The sequence below is a fragment of the Zea mays genome, chromosome 4 (assembly GCF_902167145.1).
Source record: "Zea mays cultivar B73 chromosome 4, Zm-B73-REFERENCE-NAM-5.0, whole genome shotgun sequence".
In the NCBI taxonomy this organism is placed as follows: Eukaryota; Viridiplantae; Streptophyta; class Magnoliopsida; order Poales; family Poaceae; genus Zea; species Zea mays.
The window spans coordinates 117,195,710-117,208,120 of record NC_050099.1 but is presented as its reverse complement, the minus strand read 5'-3'; positions in this window follow the sequence as shown (position 1 = coordinate 117,208,120).

The window sequence follows — 12,411 nt, the reverse complement described above, 5'->3', positions numbered from 1 at the left end:
AGAAAGCTTGGTACCCAGGGCACTATGAAGACTCTCCCAAAATTTGGATACAAATTTGGAGTCCCGATATGAAATAATAGACTTAGGCACACCGTGAAGCCTTATCACTTCTTTCATATACAAGGGAACCAATTCTGAAGATGAATTGGTGGTCTTCATGGGAATAAAGTGCGCTGACTTAGTTAGGCGATCCACAACAACCCATGTAGCATCCTTAGCTTGAGGGGAACAGGGTAAGCCAACCACAAAATCCATAGTGATATGCTCCCACTTCCATTCTGGAATTTCCAGAGGCTTCAATAAACCTGCAGGCCTCTTATGCTCAGCCTTCACACGCTGGCACACCCCACAGTCTGCCACATACTTAAAAACATCAACCTTCATCCTCTTCCACCAGAAGTTTTGCTTCAAATCTCAATACATCTTGGTTTCACTATGGTGAACGGTGTAAGGAGTTTTATGAGCTTCTATCAATATATCCATCTTCACATCTGATTTCTGTGGCACACAAAGACGTCCTCTAAAATGAACCAAATCATTCTCATCAATAGTGAACTCTCGAGGTTTACCATTGTCGACTCTCTTACGAGCCTCCTGCAACAAACGATCGTGCTGTTGTGCCACACACACTCTATCAAGAAGGGAACATTGAATGAGCATCTGAGTCTCGTCTCTAGCAGTGCCAACATAGCACAAAGCAACACCCATACGATCCAAATCTGCAATCAAAGGCATGGCCACTTTCGGGACACCAGTCATGCTAAGGGCATCAACTACCACATTCACCTTTCCTGGATGATATTGAATTGACAGATCATAATCCTTTATCAACTCAAGCCACCGACGCTACCTCAAATTCAGCTCTTTCTGAGTGAAAATGTACTTGAGACTCTTGTCATCGGTGTAAATGTCACAAGACTCACCATAAAGATAATGCCTCCACGATTTTAGGGCAAACACAACAACGACCAACTCGAGGTCATGGGTAGGATAATTCCTCTCATGTTTATTCAACTATCTAGAGCCATAAGCAATCACCCTGCCTTCCTGCATCAACACACAACCATGGCCAATACGAGAAGCATCTGTATAAGCTGAGAAACGCTTACCACTCTCAGGTAGGGCTAAAATAGGAGCATTCACCAACTCATCCTTCAATGCCTGATAACTAACCTTGCAATCATTGGTCCAGACAAAAGGAACACCTTTCTCCAAAAGTCTAGCCAATGGCTTTGTAATGCTGGAAAAGTTTGGCACAAAACACCGATAATATCCAGCAAGCCCCAAGAAACTTCGAATTTCTGAGACGCTAGAAGGTCTCTTCCACTCCACCACAGCAGCGACATTCTTGGGATCAACTACAATGCCATGCTGATTAATCACATGATCCAGAAAAGCAACTTCAAAAAGCCAAAAAGCACACTTCTTCAACTTGCCATAGAATTGATTCTTCCTAAGAGCATCTAGAACGAGATGAAGATGTCGCTCATGCTCTTCCTCAGTCTTCGAGTAAATTAGAATATCATCAAGAAATACAACCACAAAGTCATCCAAGAACTCATGCAACATCTTATTCGGTGCTTCCATAAAAGCAGCACGGGCATTAGTTAAGCCAAAGGACATGACGATATACTCGAAGTGCCCATACCTGGTGCTAAAAGCTGTCTTCTCAATATCCCCTCGCGAATCCTCAACTGATGATATCCAGAATTCAAATCAATCTTAGAGAATACCTAGGCACCTCTCAACTGTTCAAAGAGAACATCAATACGAGGTAGCGGATATTCATTCTTGATCGTCACTTGATTTAAAGCATGATAATCCACACATAATCTCTTGCTTTTATCCTTCTTCTCAACAAATAACACAGGAAAAGCCCATGGTGACCTGCTAGGCCTAATGAAACCCTTAGCAAGCATATCATCCAATTGCCGCTTCAACTCAACCTGCTCTTTTGGAGCCATCCGATACGAGGCCTTATGAATAGGCTGCATACATGGAATCAGCTTGATTTCGAAAGCCGCATCACGCTCTAGTGGAATGCCTGGTAGCTTCGCCGGGAACATGTCGGCATAATCACACACCACACGGATGTCCGGCACTCACAAGGCAACCTCATTCTCCACCATCAAAGAAAAATGAATTCCTGACTTCCTTGTCCAACGATCCGGAAGTAGTTGGTATAACAAGGAAAGAGTGTACTTCGGAGTGCTCCCCAAAAATATCACCTCCCTACCCGACGGCGCCTGCAAAGACACTATCTTCCAGAAACAGGATATGACTACGCGATATTGGGTTAACGAATCCATACCCAGAATAACATCAAATGGCTCAAGGGAAATCACCACGAGATTAGTCGTAAAGGTCTCATCTACAAGAACGATGAAGTAACCCGGACAAACTAAACAACTACTTATGGAGCCCGTAGTAGAACTAACCACAATTGGGTGACCAATCCTTTACACCGAAAGACCGACACATGACACAAAATTCTCCGAAACAAATGAAAAACTAGCACCAGAGTCAAAAAGAGCATGTGCATCAAACGAATCAACTGAGACAGTACATGTCTCCACATCTCCATGGTCTCTGCCATCCGCAGAGGGTAGCACATATGCTCCTGGAACACCCGCGGAAGAGGAAACACCCAGAGTGAAATTAACAGAAGAAGAACCACAAGGAGTCACAGGCTGAGGCAGACAAGGAGCTCCAAACTAAGGTGGTAAGGAGCGGTCGGTGCAGGAGTAGGCGCTGCCAAGCACTGAGGGAAAAATGGCACATGCAAGTACTGAGGAATCCCTGGCATATAAAACTGCTGCGGTACAGAAAATTGTTGCTCAGTGGTTGCCATCATGTTGATAGTGCCCTGCGAAGAGGAAGAAGTCACTGGCTCCCATTTAAGTTTCCCATTTGGATTCCTCCTACACACCACATCCTTGTGATCCTGGTTGCAAATAGAGCATCTGCCACTCCACTGACACTCAGCATGACGATGCACTTCACCACAATGGAAACACACCAACCCCAACCCAAGCTTAGGAACAACCCGATACCTTAGAGTACTCCCTCCTGAAGTACCTGATTCAGAGGACTTGCCACGATAGGGGTGGTGGCGTTGGTGTTGAAACTTTCCCTTTTTATGGGCTGGACCCCTAGTGTAGCCCCTCCTCATATCCTGGTCACGAGCCTGGTCAACACCTGAATACTTCTGGGACTCATTTGTATACCGATGTTGCATCTCCACTCCCAAAGCCTGCTCCATAGTAGTTCGAAAATCCACCAGCGGAAAGGCGCCCAGAGCATGCCTGATAGAAGGTCTCAGGCCCTGACGAAACTGGCTCGCCTTTTCTATCTCATTATAGGCCACATGTGGAACAAAGTGGACCATCTTGTTAAAGCCCACTTCATACTCTGTAACCGTCTTTTTTTCCTGCTTGTATGATTGCAAGTCTATCTTCATCTTCTCCAGAAAAGTGACTAGGTAAAACCTCCTTTCAAATTGCCTAACAAAAATATCCCAGGTCAGGTAACCCGGTGAAGACGAATGAGCTGCCTGCACGCCTCTCCACCAAATCTAAGTCTCTCCCTTCAACAATTGTGTGCCAAAGCGAATGCGATCCCCAAACACTATCTCAAAGACATCCATCTTATCCTCCACATAAGTCAGCCAATCTGCCGCCTCAACCGGAGTACCACTGCCATCAAAAGTATCCAACTTCATGTCCATCCACTGCATCAGAGAAAGGCCACTAACTAGAAGAAGCGCCTCAGCCTCACAACCTGGAGCAGCACCCGCAGGGACAACTCCCCCGGGAACACCTCTAATACCACCACCTTGAGCACCAGCAGCCGAAGCAGGGCCAGCAAAAGCAATTGAAATGGCTTGCCTCAGAATTGTCAACTCCTGCTGCATGGCCTACATCGCGGCTAACATTGTTGTCGGACAAATAGAATCCGCATTATTTTCTTGCGGGCTGCCACGAGCCCTTCTAGGCGGCATAGCTGCAGCCACAGGAGAAAATAAAATAGCACAACATCAACTTCAAGTAAAAACAAATGAGAACTGACAATTCATGTCATAGAAATATGAAAGCAAGCAACCCATCATATATGTGTAGTGTGTCAATTTATCACCATTTTCTTGCTAGAATATACAACCTACCTTTGATACCAACTGTAACAACCCAAGGTCCACAAACACCCCGAGGTGTTACTAAAGTTACACTTCCAACAAACTAGTATAAAATTTCGGCAGCATATCCTTTGAAAGTTGCATAAACGAGGAAGCAATAGTGTATAAACATATATCAAGATAAGAAAAACATACTAAACATTATTACCGCTAGCAAAGGGAAGATAACCATAACGACAAGAACAGATTTAATTAATTGCACACACTTATTAAAAGAAACCAACATCCTTTGACACGGAGTTTCTAATTAAGTCATTACTAAGAATGGGCAGGGTTATTTAAGAGTGTAGGTATACATGCTGCTACTTCCCTCTTTCCCAACATGATTCAAGTACCTGCATCGAGTAATGTAAGAGTGAGATGACACATCTCAGCAAGTAAAATAAATATCCAATTGTTTAACAACATAAGTATAGTGTTTTACCACCAACTGATTTCACAACTCTCTTCTTAACATCAAGGTGCATCAAGAATACAACGTACATTACACCTAGTTACCACACCTCATAGGTAAAAACCTTAATAGTAACATAGCAATATCACACTTCACATATACCTCATGAGTGCATATGACTGCAAATGCAAATATGACTTCTGCCTTCATACCTCTAGAGATATGTAGTTGCATCGTACCTCTTCTCAGGCAACATACGATGCTAAATGTACCGGTACGATCGGACCATAAGATCATGACATAACTTCAAATGCAAGATGAATGATGCAATATGCATGAGATGCCAACATAATTTCACTTCATATAACATGCTTCAAATAGATACTTCAACTTCATCAAAGTTATGAGTCAACCACCTATATCATGATCGAATCATGATCCTCAACATTATTAAACAGTGGAGCATTACTGCATTAATATTTTCAAACAAATAAAACCTCATCATAGAATTCAATGATTAAAACAATCAATACTTATGAATATTCAATGACAGGGCATAAGAAACAATCAAATGGTAGAAAACCACCACTGCATTTAATTGCCTTCACCAGGAATTTGAAATAGTACTAGGTATGATCCGGAGCCCCACCACCTATTATGAGAATAAAACTTAGTACAAACATTCAAATATCATTCGCTAATTACCAACACCACTCCTACGCACAAACCCCAACACTGACGTGAACAACGACCTCTCCCTACAACCCGCCAAACAGCAGCAACACTGCTTGTTAATTTTGTATCTTTAAAATTATAACAATAGTGATATCAAACAAAAACTCTAGAAGCATCTAAACAAAATACTTTACAAGTTTTGTACTCAAAAGATAATTAAATTTTGACGTATCGATAGCCTTAAATAGCCAACAAAGTACACACTACGTTCTGTTTTTCGGGACATCAACCTAGCTGACTTCAAAATGTGATATATCCTAGACTATTTTACTAAATTGGACGCATAAGCACTCTATGGAAAGATATGATAATGCTCTACATGAATTTTACAGAGATTATATCTAATTGACCCCACAAAAATCCCAGAAACAGTCGACACTACTGCTGCCCGCCTGCCACCAAATCAGGATAGCACCCCCGCTAATTCGCCTAGGAGAACGGATAATCCAACGAAATTGCAGCATAATTACAAAATAGAAAACAAGATCACCTTGAACTCCTTCTCTCTTCCTTCTTCCTCCCACCAATCCACCAATGGAGATTTGCATAAACCAAAGGAGAAACCAAGTGGGGGGCTGCACCTTGGAGGAGAGGGAGGGGAGGGGAGGGGCGGCTAGGGTTTGGAGGGAAGGGGGCGGCTACTTGAGAGAAAGGAGGGGGCAGCTGCTTGAGGGAAGGGAGAGGGTGGCTAGGGTATGGAGGGGGGGTGAGGTGCCTCCGATGCCCTTGATGCGAAACCGACAGCTCATAGACGGTTCCCCCATCTGTGCCCCGATTCAAGCAAATGAATACTAAAATGCTATCGTTTAACTGAGATATTCACAACCATGAACTCCGAACCTCCAATTGCACAGAGCAAGCAAGAAAGAAAAGATTTAACTTCTTTTTATAATATTGGGTATCACATCGACTCTGATACCACTTGTAACACCCCGTCCACTCCCGGACCAACGGTACTTACTCCTGGCAAGCTCTCTAGGATCATATTTTGTCCCCACAAACCAACACGAGTCTTTTGTGTGTACTTTGTCCTCACTCATGCGCACCCGAGAAAACTTCCTGGTCGGTCACCCATCCCAAATTGCTCCAAGCCATGCACGATTAACTTGGAGGTTCTTTCGAGATAGACTTCTGAAAAAAGATGCACCTTATTGGTATGGATACTCTATTAATTCTATTAAGCTTTGGGCCAGGATATCACCATCCCCGGGGCCAGGATATCACACGTGCATAGAGATGCTAACAAAACAGTAGTAGCTTGGGCATTTTTGTGAAATTGCTCATTTATAAACACATGATTATCACTACTATCAAAATGCATTCCATTTTCCACTATTTCCCAAATACTATGATGTTACCTATGCTCATTGCTCATGTAAAATGATGTTAGTCTAAACATAATGTGTTGAACATTTAATCACCAAAACAAAATGAAATGGCCCAATGGCACATTTCCATTCACCTAGGTGTTCCCCAACAGAATCTGAATGATTAGTTGGATAAACACGCACAGAAAAGGAGATATCTCGCCTGATCTAATCTAGTCGTGGACCGTCCGGGCTAGCCCGTGGACTGTCGGAGCACATGGGCGGACTGTCCGGCCTTCCCAGGTGCCACATATGGTGCTCAACATCAACGCTATTTAGCGACACAGTTGGTGCATAAGATCCTTAGAAAGGCAAATGTTTGGGTTACTTAAGTTTTCAAGCAAATTAGGGACCTGTTTGGTTTGTTTAGTCCAGAGACTAAAATTTAGTCCCTACCCTATTTGGTTCGAAGTACTAAAAGTAGTCGGAACTGAAAGGGAAATAGGCTTACACCTTTTCCTAATTGATTTTGGTGGTTGAATTGCCCAACACAAATAATTGGACTAACTATTTTGCTCTAGATTATGAGTTATACAGGTGCCAAAGGTTCACAACAAACCAATAAAAAGACCGAGAAAGGATTCAAATATAGAGAGCAAAAGACAGCCGAAGTGTGCCCTGGTCTGGCGCACCGGACTGTCCGGTGTGCCACCGGACAGTGTCCGGTGTACCAGGGACTCCAACTCCGAACTGCTCACCTTCGGGAATTCTGGGAGCCACTCCGCTATAATTCATCGAACTGTCCGGTGTAGCACCGGACAGTGTCCGGTGGCGCACCGGACTGTCCGGTGTGCCAGCGGAGCAACGGCTACTTCAGCACCAACGGTCGCCTGCAACCGCATTAAATGCGCTACAGTGCGCACAGAAGTCAGGCACGCGCCAGAAGGCGCACCGGACAGTCTATAGGACCTGTCCGGGGCACCACCGGACTGTCCAATGGCCCAAAAGACAGAAGCTCCAACGGTCAGAATCCAACGGCTGGGTGTCGTGGCAGGCGCACTGGACAGTGTCCGGTGGCGCACCGGACTGTCCGGTGCGCCATGTGACAACAGCCTTCACCAAACGGCTAGTTTGGTGGTTGGGGCTATAAATACCCCCAACCACCCAGCATTCATGGTATCCAAGTTTTCATACTTTCTACACCTTACAAGAGCTATATCATTCAATACAAGACACACCAAAAAGATCAAATCCTCTCCCAAGTCCAAAGATCATTCCCAATCAAATAGTGACTAGTGAGAGAGTGACTTGTGTTCATTTAAGCTCTTGCGCTTGGATTGCTTCTTTTCTTCATTCTTTCTTGTGATCAACTCAATTGTAACCGAGGCAAGAGACACCAATTGTGTGGTGGTCCTTGCGGGGACTTAGTGTCCCGTTTGATTGAGAAGCAAAGCTCATTCGGTCTAAGTGACCATTTGAGAGAGGGAAAGGGTTGAAAGAGACCCGGTATTTGTGACCACCTCAACGGGGAGTAGGTTTACAAGAACCGAACCTCGGTAAAACAAATCACCGTGTCATCCGCCTTATTTGCTTGTGATTTGTTTTTTGCCCTCTCTTTCGGACTCACATTTAATTCTAACGCTAACCCGACTTGTAGTGTGTGCTTAAGTTTGTAAATTTCAGATTCGCCTTATTCACCCCCCTCTAGGCGACTTTCAGGAACACATTAAATGACACATAATAAGACCAAAATATCCCTTACCATTATCTCGCAGTTAGTGCAACTAAAATAAATGAGAATCAAAAGGTGGAATTAAGGGGGTGTTTAAATGCACTAGAGCTAATAGTTTGTTTGGCTAAAAAATTGCTAATAAAATTAGCTAGCTAACAACTAGCTAGATAAATATTAGCAAATTTGCTAAAAGTAGCTAATTGGTGAACTATTAGTTTCAACCAATTTTAGCAGTTCAGTATTAGCTTTAGGGGATGTATGAATGCATTAGAGATAATAGCTAGTAGCTAAAATTAGTTGAGACATCCAAATACCCTAGCTAATAGTTCAACTATTTCACTAACAATTTTTAGCTAACTAATTATTAGTTCTAGTGTATTTAAACACTTCTTAATGCATTTAAACAACGCCTTGATATGGTTCAGGGGTGTTTGAATGGACTAGATAATAGTTAATGGCTAAAATTATTTGAAACATCTAAACACTTTAGCTAATAGATTAGCTATTAACTATTTTTGATAAATTATTTAATAGTTAGTTAGTTATTTATTAGCTAACTAATTTTACTAATAATTTTTAGTCAACTATCTATTAGTTCCAATGCATTTAAATACTCTTAAGGGCTTGTTCGGTTAGGGGTGGATTGAGAGGGATTGAAGGGGATTCAATCCCTTCTATATAAATTTAAATAGGAGGAAATTTAATCCCGTTCAATCCCCCTTAAACCCATTCAAACCGAATAAGCCTTAAGGGTTAATTTGGTGACAACGGAATTACAGGGGAATTGAAAGGAATTGACGGGGATATAAATTAATTTCCCCATCAATCACCGGTGATCTCTTATTACCAAATCAGTCTTTAGTGGTCTCTGGAGCTTTGAGCAACTGCGTACTGCCGTGGTTGTGGACGTGGGTGTGGCCTCCCGTCTTCTCGCCGCCGCGATATGTCGCGCAGGATTTTCCGGTTTCTGACAAGCAGGCGGGGCCACCGTCCTTACGTGGCCCGCGGAGGCGCGGAAATGCGAAATATCTGGATTCCGAATCCGGCTAGTGACAACGGCCGTCGGACACGCTGGCAGCACGGGAATCTTCAGAGCCCACCGTGGTGACGTCCCGATGATCCCACCACGTGGCGGCGGACAGGCGGATGATCTTTTGGCGCCCGCGCTCACTCCCACTCCACTCCAGGCTCCAGCGCGGTGGCCTTTGGCGCGCTCCAACGGCTGCTACTTCACTTCTCTTTCAGCAGCACAGTACCTGTAGGCTGTAGCGCAGATTTCTTCCGCTTGGTCTCGGCCCACGTGTAAATGTACCACCCCGCATTCCGGCATTTTAGGCCCCGTTTCAATCACACGGGATAAAGTTTAGCTTCCTGCTAAACTTTAGCTATATGAATTGAAGTGCTAAAGTTTAGTTTTAATTACCACCATTAGCTCTCCTGTTTAGATTACAAATGGCTAAAAGTAGCTAAAAAAAAGCTGCTAAAGTTTATCTCGCGAGATTGGAACAGGGCCTTAATACAGTAAGAACCACTTTATTACTGTTGCATCAATGAAAAAACTTCCTTTAGGCTCGCGTGCCCAACGTGCACCTGCGCGGCCGGCTCAAAGCTCAATCGATCGGTGGCAGTGTTTTTTTTGTTTTCACTCGGGATGCGACGGAGAGAACAGAGCATGGATGATTGGGAATCCCGTAGCGGGCCCACGCACGAGCACATGTGTTTTGTTCGTGGTCCAGTGGGACAGACGGACAGTGTACCCGATTGGGCAGATTCTCCACAGAATCGAATAGCGATCGGAACGGGATGCGAAACCGCCGGTGGCCGGTGAAGAGAGCAGCAGCCAGCAAGATGAGGATGGTCCCTCCCCGGCCACGCTCCACGTTCTTCTCGTCGTGTTTCGGACGAAACGTTGCCTTCGACAGTGTGAATTGCTAGTGTCCAGACGTCCGATGCAGAGGGGCTAGCGTAGGGCCGGTTGGTTGGCCATTTAGGGAAACCAATCCTAAACAAGTGTCTTTTTTCTCTAAACAGCCGTTCTTTCTTGTGTAGTATATTTTTATAAGCACGTTAGATTATTTCTGTTAGCTTATGTCTTTCTGTTTTTCGAAATAGATACAATTCTCTTTGGATTCCATGAGCTCAAACAAAGTGACTAACGTTTAATCATTTCTTTATGAGCTAAAAAATTAATTAGAAAGAGCTAAAAGTGACTAAAATAATAAAAAATATTTTTTTGTTACTTTTAGTTATTCTTATTTCAACCATTAGCTTTTTTTGTTACTTTTTTATTACACTGAACAGTTTTTAACTTTTTCATACCATACCTACAACCTAGCTAACATGGAGACCTAGATCGGACGGTCTCGTGCCACACTAGGACGGTTAGGTGCACCCGCAGACAAAAAATTTGCAGCAGTACTCCAACGGCTATTTTTGAGTGGGGGGGGGCTATTTATAACCCTTTGGCCGGCCATATGACGTGGTTGGAGCACAAGAAACTTATCCAAAGCATAGAGGCATATTTTCAAATCAAGTGTTTTGCGAACTGCTTAGGTTAGTTAGACCACATTAGCGCTTGCTCTAAGTTTGTTCCTAGTTGTGTGAGTGAGGTTAGACAACCCACAAATCCCTCGGCTCTTGCACGATTCGTTGTAATTGTACTGGTGGGGCATCGTCTTGCGAGACTGAAAGGAAAATGAGCTTAATCATTTTCTATAAGGTCTCGTTTGTTTCCTTTCATTTTGAGGAATTGGAATCTTACTAATGTAATAGGCTATTTTTTAGAATGTGACATTCCACCACTTTCCAAAGTTATCATATAAGCCTATCTCAAATTTATTGGGTGAGAGATGGAAATTGATTCTATAGATTTACATGCTATTTTTCTGATGTACAACTTATAGCACACTCTTCTACTTGCTTCGCTATATCATAAATATAGTATATAACTATCTCTCTCAAATGATTTAGGATAATATAAAAATATATTACATATATAAAAATATGAACTTAATTAGTTTTTTCTAAATTATAATTATTAAAATGGAATTCAATTCCAACGAAACAAACAGGACCTAGTCGATTTTGGTGGTTGATGGCCATCACAAACCACGTGGACTAATTAGTTTGCCAAGATGTCTTTATCTCAGGTGCATAAGGTTCAACACAAACCAAGAAAGAAATTCAGTTGGGGACTAAAACAAATTTGGAGCAAAATGACATAAGAGTGTGCTGCCAATGGCGCACCGGACACTATCAGGTGTGCACCGAACACTGTTCGGTGAACCAGGCCGAGCTCCACTCAAACAACTCACTCTTGAGTTTCTCTGGGAAGCGCTCCGCTATAATTCACCGGACTGTCTGGTGTGCACCGGACATGTCAGGTGAGCCAACGGAGCAACGGTAAACTACGCCAACGGTCGTCTGCCCAAAAGTGAACAGTTGTGAACAGTGCGCAGCAGAAGTCAGAGCAGAGAAATCAGAGTTCTGGTGTGGCACCAGACTGTCCGGTGCAGCTACAGGACAAGGGTTTCAACGGTCATGTCGCTCCAAACCCCAATAGACGTGATGACGTGGCATGCACCGAACGGTGAACAGTGCATGTCCGGTGCACCACCGGACTGTCCGGTGTGCCCATCGCCAGCAAAAACATCCAATGGCTAGGAAGTGGTTGGAGGCTATAAATACCCCCCAACCACGTCCTTCAATGGCATCCATGTTTTCTGAAGTTCCTATTCAACACAAGAGCAATAACATTCACTCCAAGACACATTCCAAAAAGATCAAATCCTCTCCAAGTCTCAAAATCAACTCAACCACTTAGTGACTTGAGAGAGAAAGTTTTGTGTTCATTTGTTGCTCTTGTTGCTTGGATTGCTTTCTCCTTCCCATCCTTATTTCTCTAAGTGCTTTGTAAAGCTACCAAGAGACACCTAAGTGTGTGGTGGTCCTTGCGGGGTCTTAGTGACCCAATTGATTAAGGAAAAGGCTCATCCGGTCTAAGTGACCGTTTGAGAGAGGGAAAGGGTTGAAATAGATCCGTCCTTTGTGG